Raw genomic sequence first — 12,102 nt, 5'->3', positions numbered from 1 at the left:
TAATTGTAGCTGCCCAGAGTATTGCAAATGAGATAATTAAAGTACAGCAGAACAGAAATTATTATTAGTGATTATCGTACAAATCCTAATGTGTCTATATAAAGTCCCCCTCTACATGTAATGGAGGCTTTAACCCATTTAAACTAAATAGGTTAATTACTTCCTGAAACAGAAAGGGAAGAATCTTATACTAATGCAGTAAACTTTCACTTGGTATATTGTCAAACAATAATACCTGCCCTGTGTATTCCATAAAATGAAATCCCATTTTTATAATGGATTAAAGGAGCTGCAACGCCATAACGTTGACAAAACGTTGAATATGATCACTTTGTTGAGTTTGACTCTGAACAACATCGGCCAAGACAGAAAATTTGGGAGAATTGTGTGAGAAGTCCATCAAGGCCTTTCTTGACAGTGGGGGCAACAAGTTACATTTTTCACCAGACGTCTGGACGACGAGGCAAATTCTTGCTAGGGGGTGGTGAGATGCTAATTAATGGGGATTATTGCTCATATTTTATCACTGCTGTTAACACTGAATCTCCTCTGATTAAATGCAGGTTCCAATTCTCCCACGCAACAAATAGAAACTGGCCGAGAATTTGCAACATGATTATCCACGCAGGTATCTGGTGACTGCAGCTTGCTGCTTGCCTTCCCAGACTGCCATCAATAACACCTGGCACAACATCTCAGGGTATGCTCCAAGTCAGCAACTGGATGCACTGTACCCACCTTATCAATCCACAACATGCCAGCCTCTCTGCACCGTCATTGCACATCTCCAATCCAATTATAAAATGGTTCTGTGCTTTGACCTCACATTGGACTGCTGCTGTAAGGACACTCTCCAAACTGGGACAGGAACCCAGCTCACAGATTTGGATTTCATCTCAGGGCATGTTGCTGACTCCCTTGGTGCTCACTCAACCTTTGTCTATTTAGATGCACATAGTATCTCTGCTCTGCCTTGTCTTGCTTTGCTATTTCTTGCGTTTTAGCACAGACACAATGTCAGGCAGCTTGTGATGAGTCATGAGAGTGGACATTTATTTTAGTAAGGGGCTTAATGTATTTCAGTAAGACATTTGATAAGGTTCCCCACGGTAGGTTATTACACAAAATGAAGCATGGCTTTGAGGGTGATTTAACAGTTTGGATCAGAAATTGCCTAGCTGAACTAAGACACAGGGTGGTCGTTGATGGGAAATGTTCATCTTGGAGTTCAGTAACTAGTGGTATACCGCAAGGATTTATTTTGGGTCCACTGCTGTTTGTCATATTTATAAATGACCTGGATGAGAGTGTAGAAGGATGGGTTATTAATTTGCTGATGACACTAAGGTCGGTAGAGTTGTGAAGTGCCGAAGGATGTTGGAGGTTACAGAGGGACATAGATAAGCTGCAGAGTTGGTCTGAGAGGTGGCAAATGGAGTTTGATGCGGAAAAGTGTAGGGTGATTCACTTTGGAAGGAGCAACACAAATACAAACTACTGGGCAAATGGTAAGATTCTTGGCAGTGTAGATGAGCAGAGAGAGATCCCTGAAAGTTGCCACCCAGGTTGATAGGGTTGTTGTTAAGAAGGCATACGGTGTGTTAGCATTTATTGGTAGAGGGATTGAGTTTCGGAGCCACAAGGTCATGTTGCAGGTGTACAAAACTCTGGTCCGGCTGTATTTTGGAGTATTGCGTACAGTTCTGGTCACCGCATTATAGGAAGGATGTAGAAGCTTTAGAAATGGCAGAGGCAATTTATTCAGATGTTTCCTGGATTGAAAGGAAGATCTTATGAGGAAATGCTGAGGCTATTTTCGTTAGAGAGAAGAAGGTTGAGAGATGACTTAATTGAGACATATAAGATAATCAGAGGGTTAGATAGAGTGGACAGTTAGACCCTTTTTCCTCAGATGGTGAGCCTAGCACGAGAGACATAGCTTTAAATTGAAGGTGATAGATATAGGACAGATGTCAGAGGCAGTTTCTTTACTCAGAGAATAATAGGGGCATGGAATGCCCTGCCTCTAACAGTAGTAGACTCGTCAACTTTAAGGGCATTTAAATGGTCATTGGATAAACATATGAATGAAAATGGAATAGTGTAGGATAGATAGCCTTCAGATTAGTTCCACAGGTTGGCACAACATTGAGGGCCGAAGGGCCTGTACTGTGCTGTCATGTTCTATGTTGCTGCTGTATGACTCCATGAAATGTAAATCTGTACCAGGTGGCTCAAACAAATGGCAATGTCTCAAAGTCAGAAGGGAGTAGTGCTCACTCATGCCAAGAAAAACACCCTTCAAACAGAGGACCCTGGCACAGTAAGACGAGGGTTGCCTCCGTCATATCAATCCAACAACTTGAGTATGGTCAGACAGTTGCTGGAGGTGGTCAGGGACAGGATCCTCTCCACATTGCACACAAGAAACTGAATGCCAAACATCATGCAACTCATTTGAATCTTGCTTCCCTGTTATGAGCCATTTTCTCCTGAATGCGAGAGAAAGGTAGGAATTAAGTGAGAGGAAAGTGTATGGCACAGTTGTTGGTGCTGGTTCAGACTGGGAAAGGCCGGTGAGGTATTCCGAATGAGTGAGGAGGAAGCCACAAGACCATGTGGGGATTTGGTTATGTGAGAGTAAGTGAGGGATGATGTTGTATGCGTTAGAGTGGTAGAGAATGAGCCTATGTGGGAGTTGGGTGAAGTAATGGAAGTAAAGGGACTGTGGTGGTAGCAGAATGAAGATGGTCATTGAACTTCCTGCACTGCTAGGTGTTAATCCAGATGGCTGCCCTGAACGAAGTGGTAACCTGCGGCCAGGATAGTAGAGTCTGGTGTTATTGCCATCACTGCCAGTCCTGGGAAGTGGATACCCCCTCCTCTGCAGCACACCATCCACGAGGCTCTTCAGGTTCCTGTCCACAAAGTGGGGCACCAGAATCCCCTTCTCTGACAAGTCTGAGGCAAACATCAAACTGGCCATGCTTTCTGGGTGTGCAACGGGCTTTTAAAAAGGGTGATAGCACCAGAGATGATGATCCATTCCAGGACGTCCAAACAATGGCAAATACTTCTGGCTACAGTGAGTGGGAGAATTGGGCAAACATTAGATGAGAGGAAGGCTATATAGGGGTGTGGTAGGTAGTGAAATGGTAGCTGGACGGGTTAATGATAATAGCGTGTGAAAACATGCTAGGCCTCATTAAGAGAAATCCTCCATGAAACTCGAAACCAATGAATTATTGTTGCACAAGAGCCTACAGAAGACATAAGTGGCAAGAAGCAGGCAGAGTCTGACAGTTCAGTGGATGCCAGAACATCTGAGCCTTTGGAGCCTGCATCCTGTATCTCTCCAAGGAGACTGTGAAATGCTGGGAAGACTGGTTCCAATCGCGTTGCTGATCACTCTAAAGGCAACAGTAGCCTTGAATTTCTTCCTATGTGGTAATTCCAGACATTGGCCAGAATCCTTTATATTTCACAAGCATGAGCACAGCATTGCACCAAGCTGGTGACAGCTACACTTTTCATGTGTGCAAATGATGAATTTAATTCAATACAGATAATTCTTCACAAGTAAAGCTTGATTCCCAGAAGTGCAGAGATCATCGATTGCACACATGTAGTCATCAAAGCTCCACTGAGACAGGGGGATTTGTGAATAGGAAAGCTTTCCATCCCATTAAGTCCAGCTTGTCTGTGACAAATCATAGAATCACCACCACATAGAAGTAAGCCTTTTGGCTTATTGAAGAGCATCCCAACAGACCCAGCCCCACCCTGTAACCCTACATTTCCCATGGCTAATCCACCTAGCCTGCACATACCTAGATGCTATGGTGCAATTTACAATAGCCAATCCACCTAACCAGCACTTCTTTGGACAGTGAGGGGAAACCAGAGCATCCAATAGAAACCCATACGGACACAGGAGAACATGCAAACTTGACACAGATAGAGGAAAATTGTAAGAGTGAAAAAGCAGGTATGCACACTCTATCCTGGGAGTGGTCATGGTTCTTATGTACATAGGCACGCCCATGTATCAGAAATCTTCTGCCCAGCAGAGACTTTGGTGGTTGGCTGAGAGGTAAGGAATTCTTTCTGAAGAAATGGCTAATGACCCTGGTGAGAAATCTGTGAACAGAGGTAAGATGTAATACAATGAAAACCAGACACCCCTCTGGTACCCTTGTTCTCGTCAAAGAGAGATTTCAATTTTTAGATTTTACAGTGGCACACAATAATATTCTCCAGTTATCTCATCTCATTGTGGTCTGCTGTACTTTACACAACCTGGTGCTCTGGAGAGGGGAGCCCGGCAGAGGATAATCTTATAACTGGCCGCATCTTATAATGACAAGTCTCAGGATTAGTCTGAGGATAAGTAAGGGGAGGCTGCATTAGGGTTAACCAGTTGGCGGGTGGTATTGAGCTGCAGAAACCAGAGTGCAACAGGATTTGAGTGCAAAAATTAATCTGAAAATGAAGAATTTGTTATGCCATAATATTGCTGCCATACTCATCTCTTCTTAATATCTCCATGCATTGATACTGGTATGTTATCAATCATGAGGCACATAAAGTGTTGTTCAGAGAGAACCACATGCAAAATCTCCCTTGATAGCAGTTCGCCCCAATCTAAAACCACACACTAAAAATGAAACAAAAATGTAGCCAGAATAGCAGGTACACACAAAACCCAATGTTCACTACAAAATGGAAACAAAATTTATTCAAACAAAAAAGACTACACAATCGCACTCGTGTGAGCAACGACTAGGCTGAAACTTTTGCAACCCTATTCAGCCAGAAACATTGTTGACTGCTTAGCAAGGTTAGATCTTATGGAATAGAGGGAGAACTAGCCATTTGGATACAGAACTGGTTCGAAGGTAGAAGACAGAGGATGGTGATGGAGGGTTGCTCTTTAGCCTGGAGTCCTGTGACCAGTGTTGTGCCATAAGGACAGGTGCTGGGTCCATTGCTTTTAATCATTTATATAAATGATTTGGATGTGAACATAGGAGGTATAGTTGGTAAGTTTGAAGATGACACCAAAATTGGTGGTGTAGTGGACAGCGAAGAAGGTTACCTCAGCTTACAATGGGATCTTGATCAGATGGGCCAATGGGCTGAGAAGTGGCAGATGCAGTTTAATTTAGATAAATGTAAGGTGCTGCATTTTGGAAAAGCAAATCTTAGCAGGACTTATACACTGAATGGTAAGGTCCTGGGGAAAGTTGCTGAACAAAGAGACCTTGGAGTGCAGGTTCATAGCTCCTTGAAAGTGGAGTCACAAGTAGATAGGATTGTGAATAAGGCATTTGCTATGCTTTCCTTTATTGGTCAGAGTATTGAGTACAGGAGTTGGGAGGTCATGTTGGGGCTGTACAGAACATTGGTTGGGTCACTTTTGGAATATTGTGTGCAATGCTGGTCTCCGTTCTGTCAGAAGGATGTTGTGAAACTTGAAAGAGTTCAGAAAAGATTTACAAGGATGTTGCCAAGGTTAGAGGATTTGAGCTACGAAGAGTAGCTGAATAGGCTGGGATTGTTTTCCCTGGAGCATAGGAGGCTGAGGGATGTCCTTAATAGAGGTTTACAAAATTGTGAGGGGCATGGATAGGGTAAATAGACAAAGTCTTTTCCCAGGTGTGGGGAAGTCTAGAACTAGAGGGCATAGGTTTAGGCTAAGAGGAGAAAAATTTAAAAGGGATTTAAAGGGCAGCTTTTTCACAGAGAGTAGTGTGTATGGAATGAGCTGCCAGAGGAGATGGTGAAGACTGGTACAATTAGAACATTTAAAAGGCATCTGGATGGGAATAGGAAAGGCATATGAATAGGAAAGGTTTAGAGGGCCAAGTGCTAGCAAATGAGACTAGATTAATTTAGGCTATCCGGTCAGCATGGATGTGTTGGACTGAAGGGTCTTTTTCTGTGCCTACATCTCTATGGCTCTAAGTGCCGAGCGGATGACCTATCTCAGTCTCTTCCTGAGGTCTCCAGTATCTCAGACAAGGATGAACTGGCAGCCAATTCGATTCACTTCAATAATCTATGGAAGGCACTGGATACTACTAAGGTTATGGTCCTGACAAAATTTTCAGCAATAGTACTGAAGAGTTGTGCTGCAGAATTAGCCATGCCCCCCCCCCCCCCCCCCCCCCCCCCCCCGCCCCCCAGCCAAATTGTTCCAGTACAGTTACAATACAGGTATCTACCTGGCAATGTGGAAAATTGTCCAGATGTATCTATTCAAATAAAAGCAAGACAAGCCCCAAGAGTCAACTTTCTACCATCAGTAAAGTGATGGAGGGAGTTGCTGACAATTGCTCAGCTTCCTACTTACTGACATTCAGTTTGGATTCTGACAAGGCCACTCATATCATGAATCTCAATACAGCCTTGGTTCAAACAGGGACAGGAGCTGAACTCAACAGGTGAATTGAGTGTAACTGCCTTTGAAATCAATGCAGTATTTGACCAAGCATGTCATCAAGGAGCCCTAGCAAAACTGGATTCAATATGAGTCAGTGTGGAGGGAATCTCCACAGACAAAAGGGGATTAAAGTGAATTTAAATTATGATTGCTTTTCCCCTCTCAAGAATGAGACATCAAACAATGTACTGTTGGATGTATTGTATTTACTTTTTATTCTGTGCTGTATTGAAAGATGCTGAAGGTATTGCCCAAACCTATTTTGTTTTGCATTTCAATCTTAGAAATAAACTTGCAGCAAAATTCTTTAAGGTGAAATCAATGTAGAGTTGATTAATTATGCATTCCAAATGAGGAAGAATTGCTTGGTACTTAATGCATAAAAGTATACAAGGCAGGAAGAGAAAGAAGTTCCAACTTTTGAATTTCTTAAATGATGATTTTAATGTGTTAATGTGATATAGATTCTAGTGAGTTCATGTCCAATTGGGAATCTTTCGGTTGGCTGATCATGTAGCGATTCCTGTTCTGGGAATTGGGATGCAGATGAATGGGAGTTGAAGGTGCAGCAGTATTTATTGTACTCTGCAACTTAGTCAGTTTGGCAGTTGAAATCCATGATGCTTTCTGGAGTCGAGACTTTTGGGAGAGACATGGATGACAGACCCTCTCGCTGCTAAAGCCTGGAGCTGCTGAAATCAGACATCAAAACTATATTATAAAACAATTCAATAATTGCAAGTTCCAGCTCTGTGACTGGGTGGGGGGTTGGGGAAGGGGGTCTGTTCAGGTATTCAGAGTAATCAGCCTCATCAAAATAATCATTGCAAACTGAAAAAGTGCTGATTGGAATAATCTTAGCATGTTGCAATACCTTATGTGGCCTTCATAGGGGTTGAGATTGTCTCTCAGCAGCTTATAATCACAATACTTAGCAGGCCAAGTATCTCGGAACTAATGAGAGGTAAATGGACTAACTGGTTTTGGGTTGCAGAATGTTTTAAAGGGTTCAATTAGTTCCAAACTTGGGATTATGAGAACTATTTTAAGAGTCTGGCAGTGTTGACCTCTTAAAACAAAACGGTATAATCATGAAGAGAATATATTGTTTTCCACACTTAAAAAATGATTTCTCTTCATGTCTTCCCACCTAACACAAATGAAGATGATTGTAGTAGTTGGAGGTCAATCATCTGAGTGATTTGAGGGGAAGATGGAAGTAGTGGTAGTATTCGAGTGTATCTATTCAAAGCCGGAACATCATTATTGATGTCTGTTAATACACTAAACCCAACCATGGTTAGTTGCTTCAAGTATTTCCTTCCTTCCACCATGAGGTCAGAAATGGAGATGTTTGCTGATGATTGAACAATTTTTTAAAAAATCACACCACCTTGCTTGGGAAATGTTGCAGTTCACTAGTCCATGTAGATACAAGCAATCAAATTTGTTTTACTGTTTTTCAAGAAACATTTTTGCCAAACTTGCAAGATCTTACATGTCCAGATGAAGGCTGAAGGTTGCTCAGCTGCTGAAATTCCTCAGGAACGGGTCGGGGAGTCCAGAACTAGAGGGCATAGGTTTAGGGTGAGAGGGGAAAGATATAAAAGAGACCTAAGGGGCAACTTTTTCACACAGAGGGTGGTACATGTATGGAATGAGTTGCCAGAGGAAGTGGTGGAGGCTGGTATAATTGCAACATTTAAAAGGCATTTGGGTGGGTATATGAATAGGGAAGGTTTGGAAGGATTTGGGCCGGGTGCTGGCAGGTAGGACTAGAATGGGTTGGGATAGCTGGTCGGCATGGATGGGTTGGACTGAAGGATCTGTTTCCATGCTGTACATCTCTATGGCTCTCTAACAGTTAGTTCTGTAAATGGCCTTGTCAGTTTCACATTGGCCTCTTCTGTCATGAGAGGACCCACAGAAGACACTTACAATTTGAATATGCTCTATTAATGAGCAGTCTAACACCATCACTAGTTTTAATGTGTTCCAGTGAAGTTTTATGAGAGGTATTATTATGTATTATGAGAAGTTAAGTATTATGCCCTTTATTTATGGACAAATAAAAAAATTATATCTGAATCTTGTGGGTTCGCTTCCCATCTTTAGGTGACACAAATAACATGAAGTTGGTAATTTTTGATGAGACTTTATTAACATTTCTGATGTGTGAGAATGAAATTGTACTGTAACCTGGGAGACTGAGGACATTAAAAAGATTGTTAAAAGTAACAAATGGCTGCCAAAATATTAGCTCATGTACATGCAGTATATATTGTATTTTGTTTGCCAGTTATTTAAAATGAAGTTTTGTACAATGGACAAGGTGAAAATAGCACTTCATTCTGTTACAACACGGGGTAAACTCTCCTGTTTAGTTTAAAACCAGCTGCATGGGAAAAAAAATTCCCATGCAGTAATCTGTGAAAATTCGATAGGCCAAGAATGAGTTAAAGTAAAAATTAACAACTTTATTTCTTAAAGTATAATGAAGAATAATTAACTAACAACTATTTACAATTTCTTTCTCTAATCTATCTTTTACCTCCCCTTCTATAATACTAGTCCGATAAAACTCCTAATTAAGATTTACAAAACAAAACTTCTCTCAAAACTAGGCAGCTTTAGTTTCTCCTCTGTATTTTGGTCTTCTTTACTTCTTGGGGATTCTGCTTCATAGGTTATTGATTGATAAAGGTACTTTTAAGAGAGCTATTTTTCAGGCAGTCTTTTTACATGCTGCTAGCTTGGCAGTTCTCCTCTCAACTGTTCAATTTTCTCCAGTCTTATACCCCTAAAGCATCAGTTTGTGTCATTGGCTTTTAAGATTGTAAGTATACTCAATTGAAAGTGGTTTGGAATTTGTTATTTTTCATGGTATGATTTAAACTAATTGGCCTAATTTGAATCTGCTTTGCTGTTTCCATGCAATCAGATAATTTCACTTTCAACTGAATGTTACATTGTTACCTTATTGAGAACACTATTCTAATGTCTCATGAGATCTGCAATTTTGTTATTTTTCAGTTAGCAAAACAATTTATTTAAATGCTATTATTAAAATACAACCAAATGAAAGAGGAATTTAGAATGACTTAACTATTGGAAAACATAACAGAATAATAGATAGTGTATCTATTACTAATTAGCTGTTCTAATATAGTAACATTCCACAATTTCCCATTCCACGTGGTTAAAGATGCCCTCCAACGCATCTCGTCCACATCCCGGACCTCCGCCCTCAGACCCCACCCCTCCAACCTTAACAAGGACAGAACGCCCCTGGTGCTCACCTTCCACCCTATAGGCCTTCGCATAAACCAAATCATCCGCCGACATTTCTGCCACCTCCAAAAAGGCCCCACCACCAGGGATATATTTCCCTCCCCACCCCTTTCCGCCTTCCGCAAAGACCGTTCCCTCCATGACTACCTGATCAGGTCCACATCCCCCTACAACCCACCCTCCCATCCTGGCGCTTTCCCCTGCCACTGCAGGAACTGTAAAACATGTGCCCGTACCTCCTCCCTCATCTCTATCCAAGGCTCTAAAGGAGCCTTCTTCATCCATCAAAGTTTTACCTTCACATCCACTAATATCATTTATTGTATCCGTTGCTCCCGATGCGGTCTCCTCTACATTGGGGAGACTGGGCACCTGCTAGCAGAGTGCTTTAGGGAACATCTCTGGGACACCCGCGCCAATCAACCACACCGCCCCGTGGCCCAACATTTCAACTCCCCCTCCCACTCTGCCGAGGACATGGAGGTCTAGGCCTCCTTCACCGCTGCTCCCACACCACCAGACGCCTGGAGGAAGAACGCCTCATCTTCCGCCTTGGAACACTTCAACACCGGGGCATCAATGTGGACTTCAACAGTTTCCTCATTTCCCCTTCCCCCACCTCACCCCAGTTCCAAACTTCCAGCTCAGCACTGTCCCCATGACTTGTCCGGACTTGTCCTACCTGCCTATCTCCTTTTCCACCTATCTACTCCACCCTCTCCTCCCTGACCTATCACCTTCATCCCCTCCCCCACTCACCCATTGTACTCTATGCTACTTTCTCCCCACCCCACCCTCCTCTAGCTTATCTCTCCACGCTTCAGGCTCACTGCCTTTATTCCTGATGAAGGGCTTTTGCCCGAAACGTCGATTTCGCTGCACTTTGAATGCTGCCTGAACTGCTGTGCTCTCTCAGCACCACTAATCAAGAATCTGGTTTCAAGCATCTGCAGTCATTGTTTTTATCTAGAAAGGCTAAGTTTATTACCCAGTGAAGATAATAGTGCAGTGCTTATTGTCATGATGAGACCACATAGTATTGCGTCCGTGAGGATAAATAAACACCTCAGTATTACCAAGTTAGATACTGTTGGAGGTGAATTTACAGTGATATTTTTCCAAACATTGCTGGTCCTGTTTTTCTCTGTGGTTGAGGCAGACGACTACTCTCAAAATAGAGAAATTGCTACAGTCCATCCTATAAGTCATACAGACTCCAACTATAGTGTAATTGATGATGGAAGGTGGAGGTGGTTGGGGGAGGAGAGATAGACATAATTGCTATTTTCTGGATTGTATTGGCCTGCTAAAACATTGTGTATCTATTCAAATGGATCGTGTGCATACTATTACACTCCTGACTTGAGCCATGTATGTGATGGAAAGACTTTGAGGAATCAGAAGAAAACTCATTTTTCAGAGAATACTCAGCCTCTTTCTTGCTCTTGTAATAACTTTTCTAAATTGACTGATCCAATTAAATTTCTGGTCCCTATCATTGTGTTGGTCATATCACTGAAGGTCATGGGAGGTGGTTAAGCTTTCGTGTGACATGATGATCATCTGATGGTAAGGCAAAGTGAAAGTTACATGCCTTTTGTCAGTAAAAGTGTATTAATTGTCATAACCTGTTGTATCTTGGCATACATTTCCCAAGAAACTCTTGCAGTAATGGCCACTGATTTTTTTTAATGTCAGGATGACTCTAAACATTGAAGACTTGTCTTTGCTAGAGGTCAAATGCTACCTTATTGCCAAGAACAGCTATTATTGCCTCTCCTTTAATATTCAGTTCTTGTATCTCTTGTATCTTGTTCTTGTATTATAGATCATAATTCTGACAAGCCCTAGGCCTGAGTGATTCTGATAGAACCTAAACTGAACATTGTGAGCAAGTAGATGTTGTTGGACGGTAGTGTTGGTGAATTATTCTATTAACTTGCTGATGGTTTGAGAGGATTCTGATATGCTGGGAAACAAAGGGATTAGAATGATGATAATTGTTTTACAATAGTACAATGCTCACATTGTCTGGTAGATGCTAGTAGCATAGCTGGTCTGAAATAGATTGTGCAGGGTAACAGCTAGCTGTGATGTGCAGGACCTTCCTCACTGTAGCTGGAATGTATCATGACCATGGGTTAGAATCCTGAAGTACTGTGAATGTTTTTATCTTGTAATTCTGAAATGTATTTTTTTTAAATAAAAGGAAGGCTACGGATCTAAATTAAGTGGCTGTAGGAAAGAGAGAGAGAGAAATCTATGGAATGTCACACCCATGGGGGGTGTGAAAGGAACTTCAAAAAACAGCCATTCAAAGTGGGAAGAGATACATCAAAAAGACTGGACAGTTTTCGCTTGTGGCT

This window comes from Hemiscyllium ocellatum, chromosome 7 (assembly GCF_020745735.1).
Source record: "Hemiscyllium ocellatum isolate sHemOce1 chromosome 7, sHemOce1.pat.X.cur, whole genome shotgun sequence".
Lineage (NCBI taxonomy): Eukaryota > Metazoa > Chordata > Chondrichthyes > Orectolobiformes > Hemiscylliidae > Hemiscyllium > Hemiscyllium ocellatum.
Note: the sequence above shows the minus strand (reverse complement) of the source record.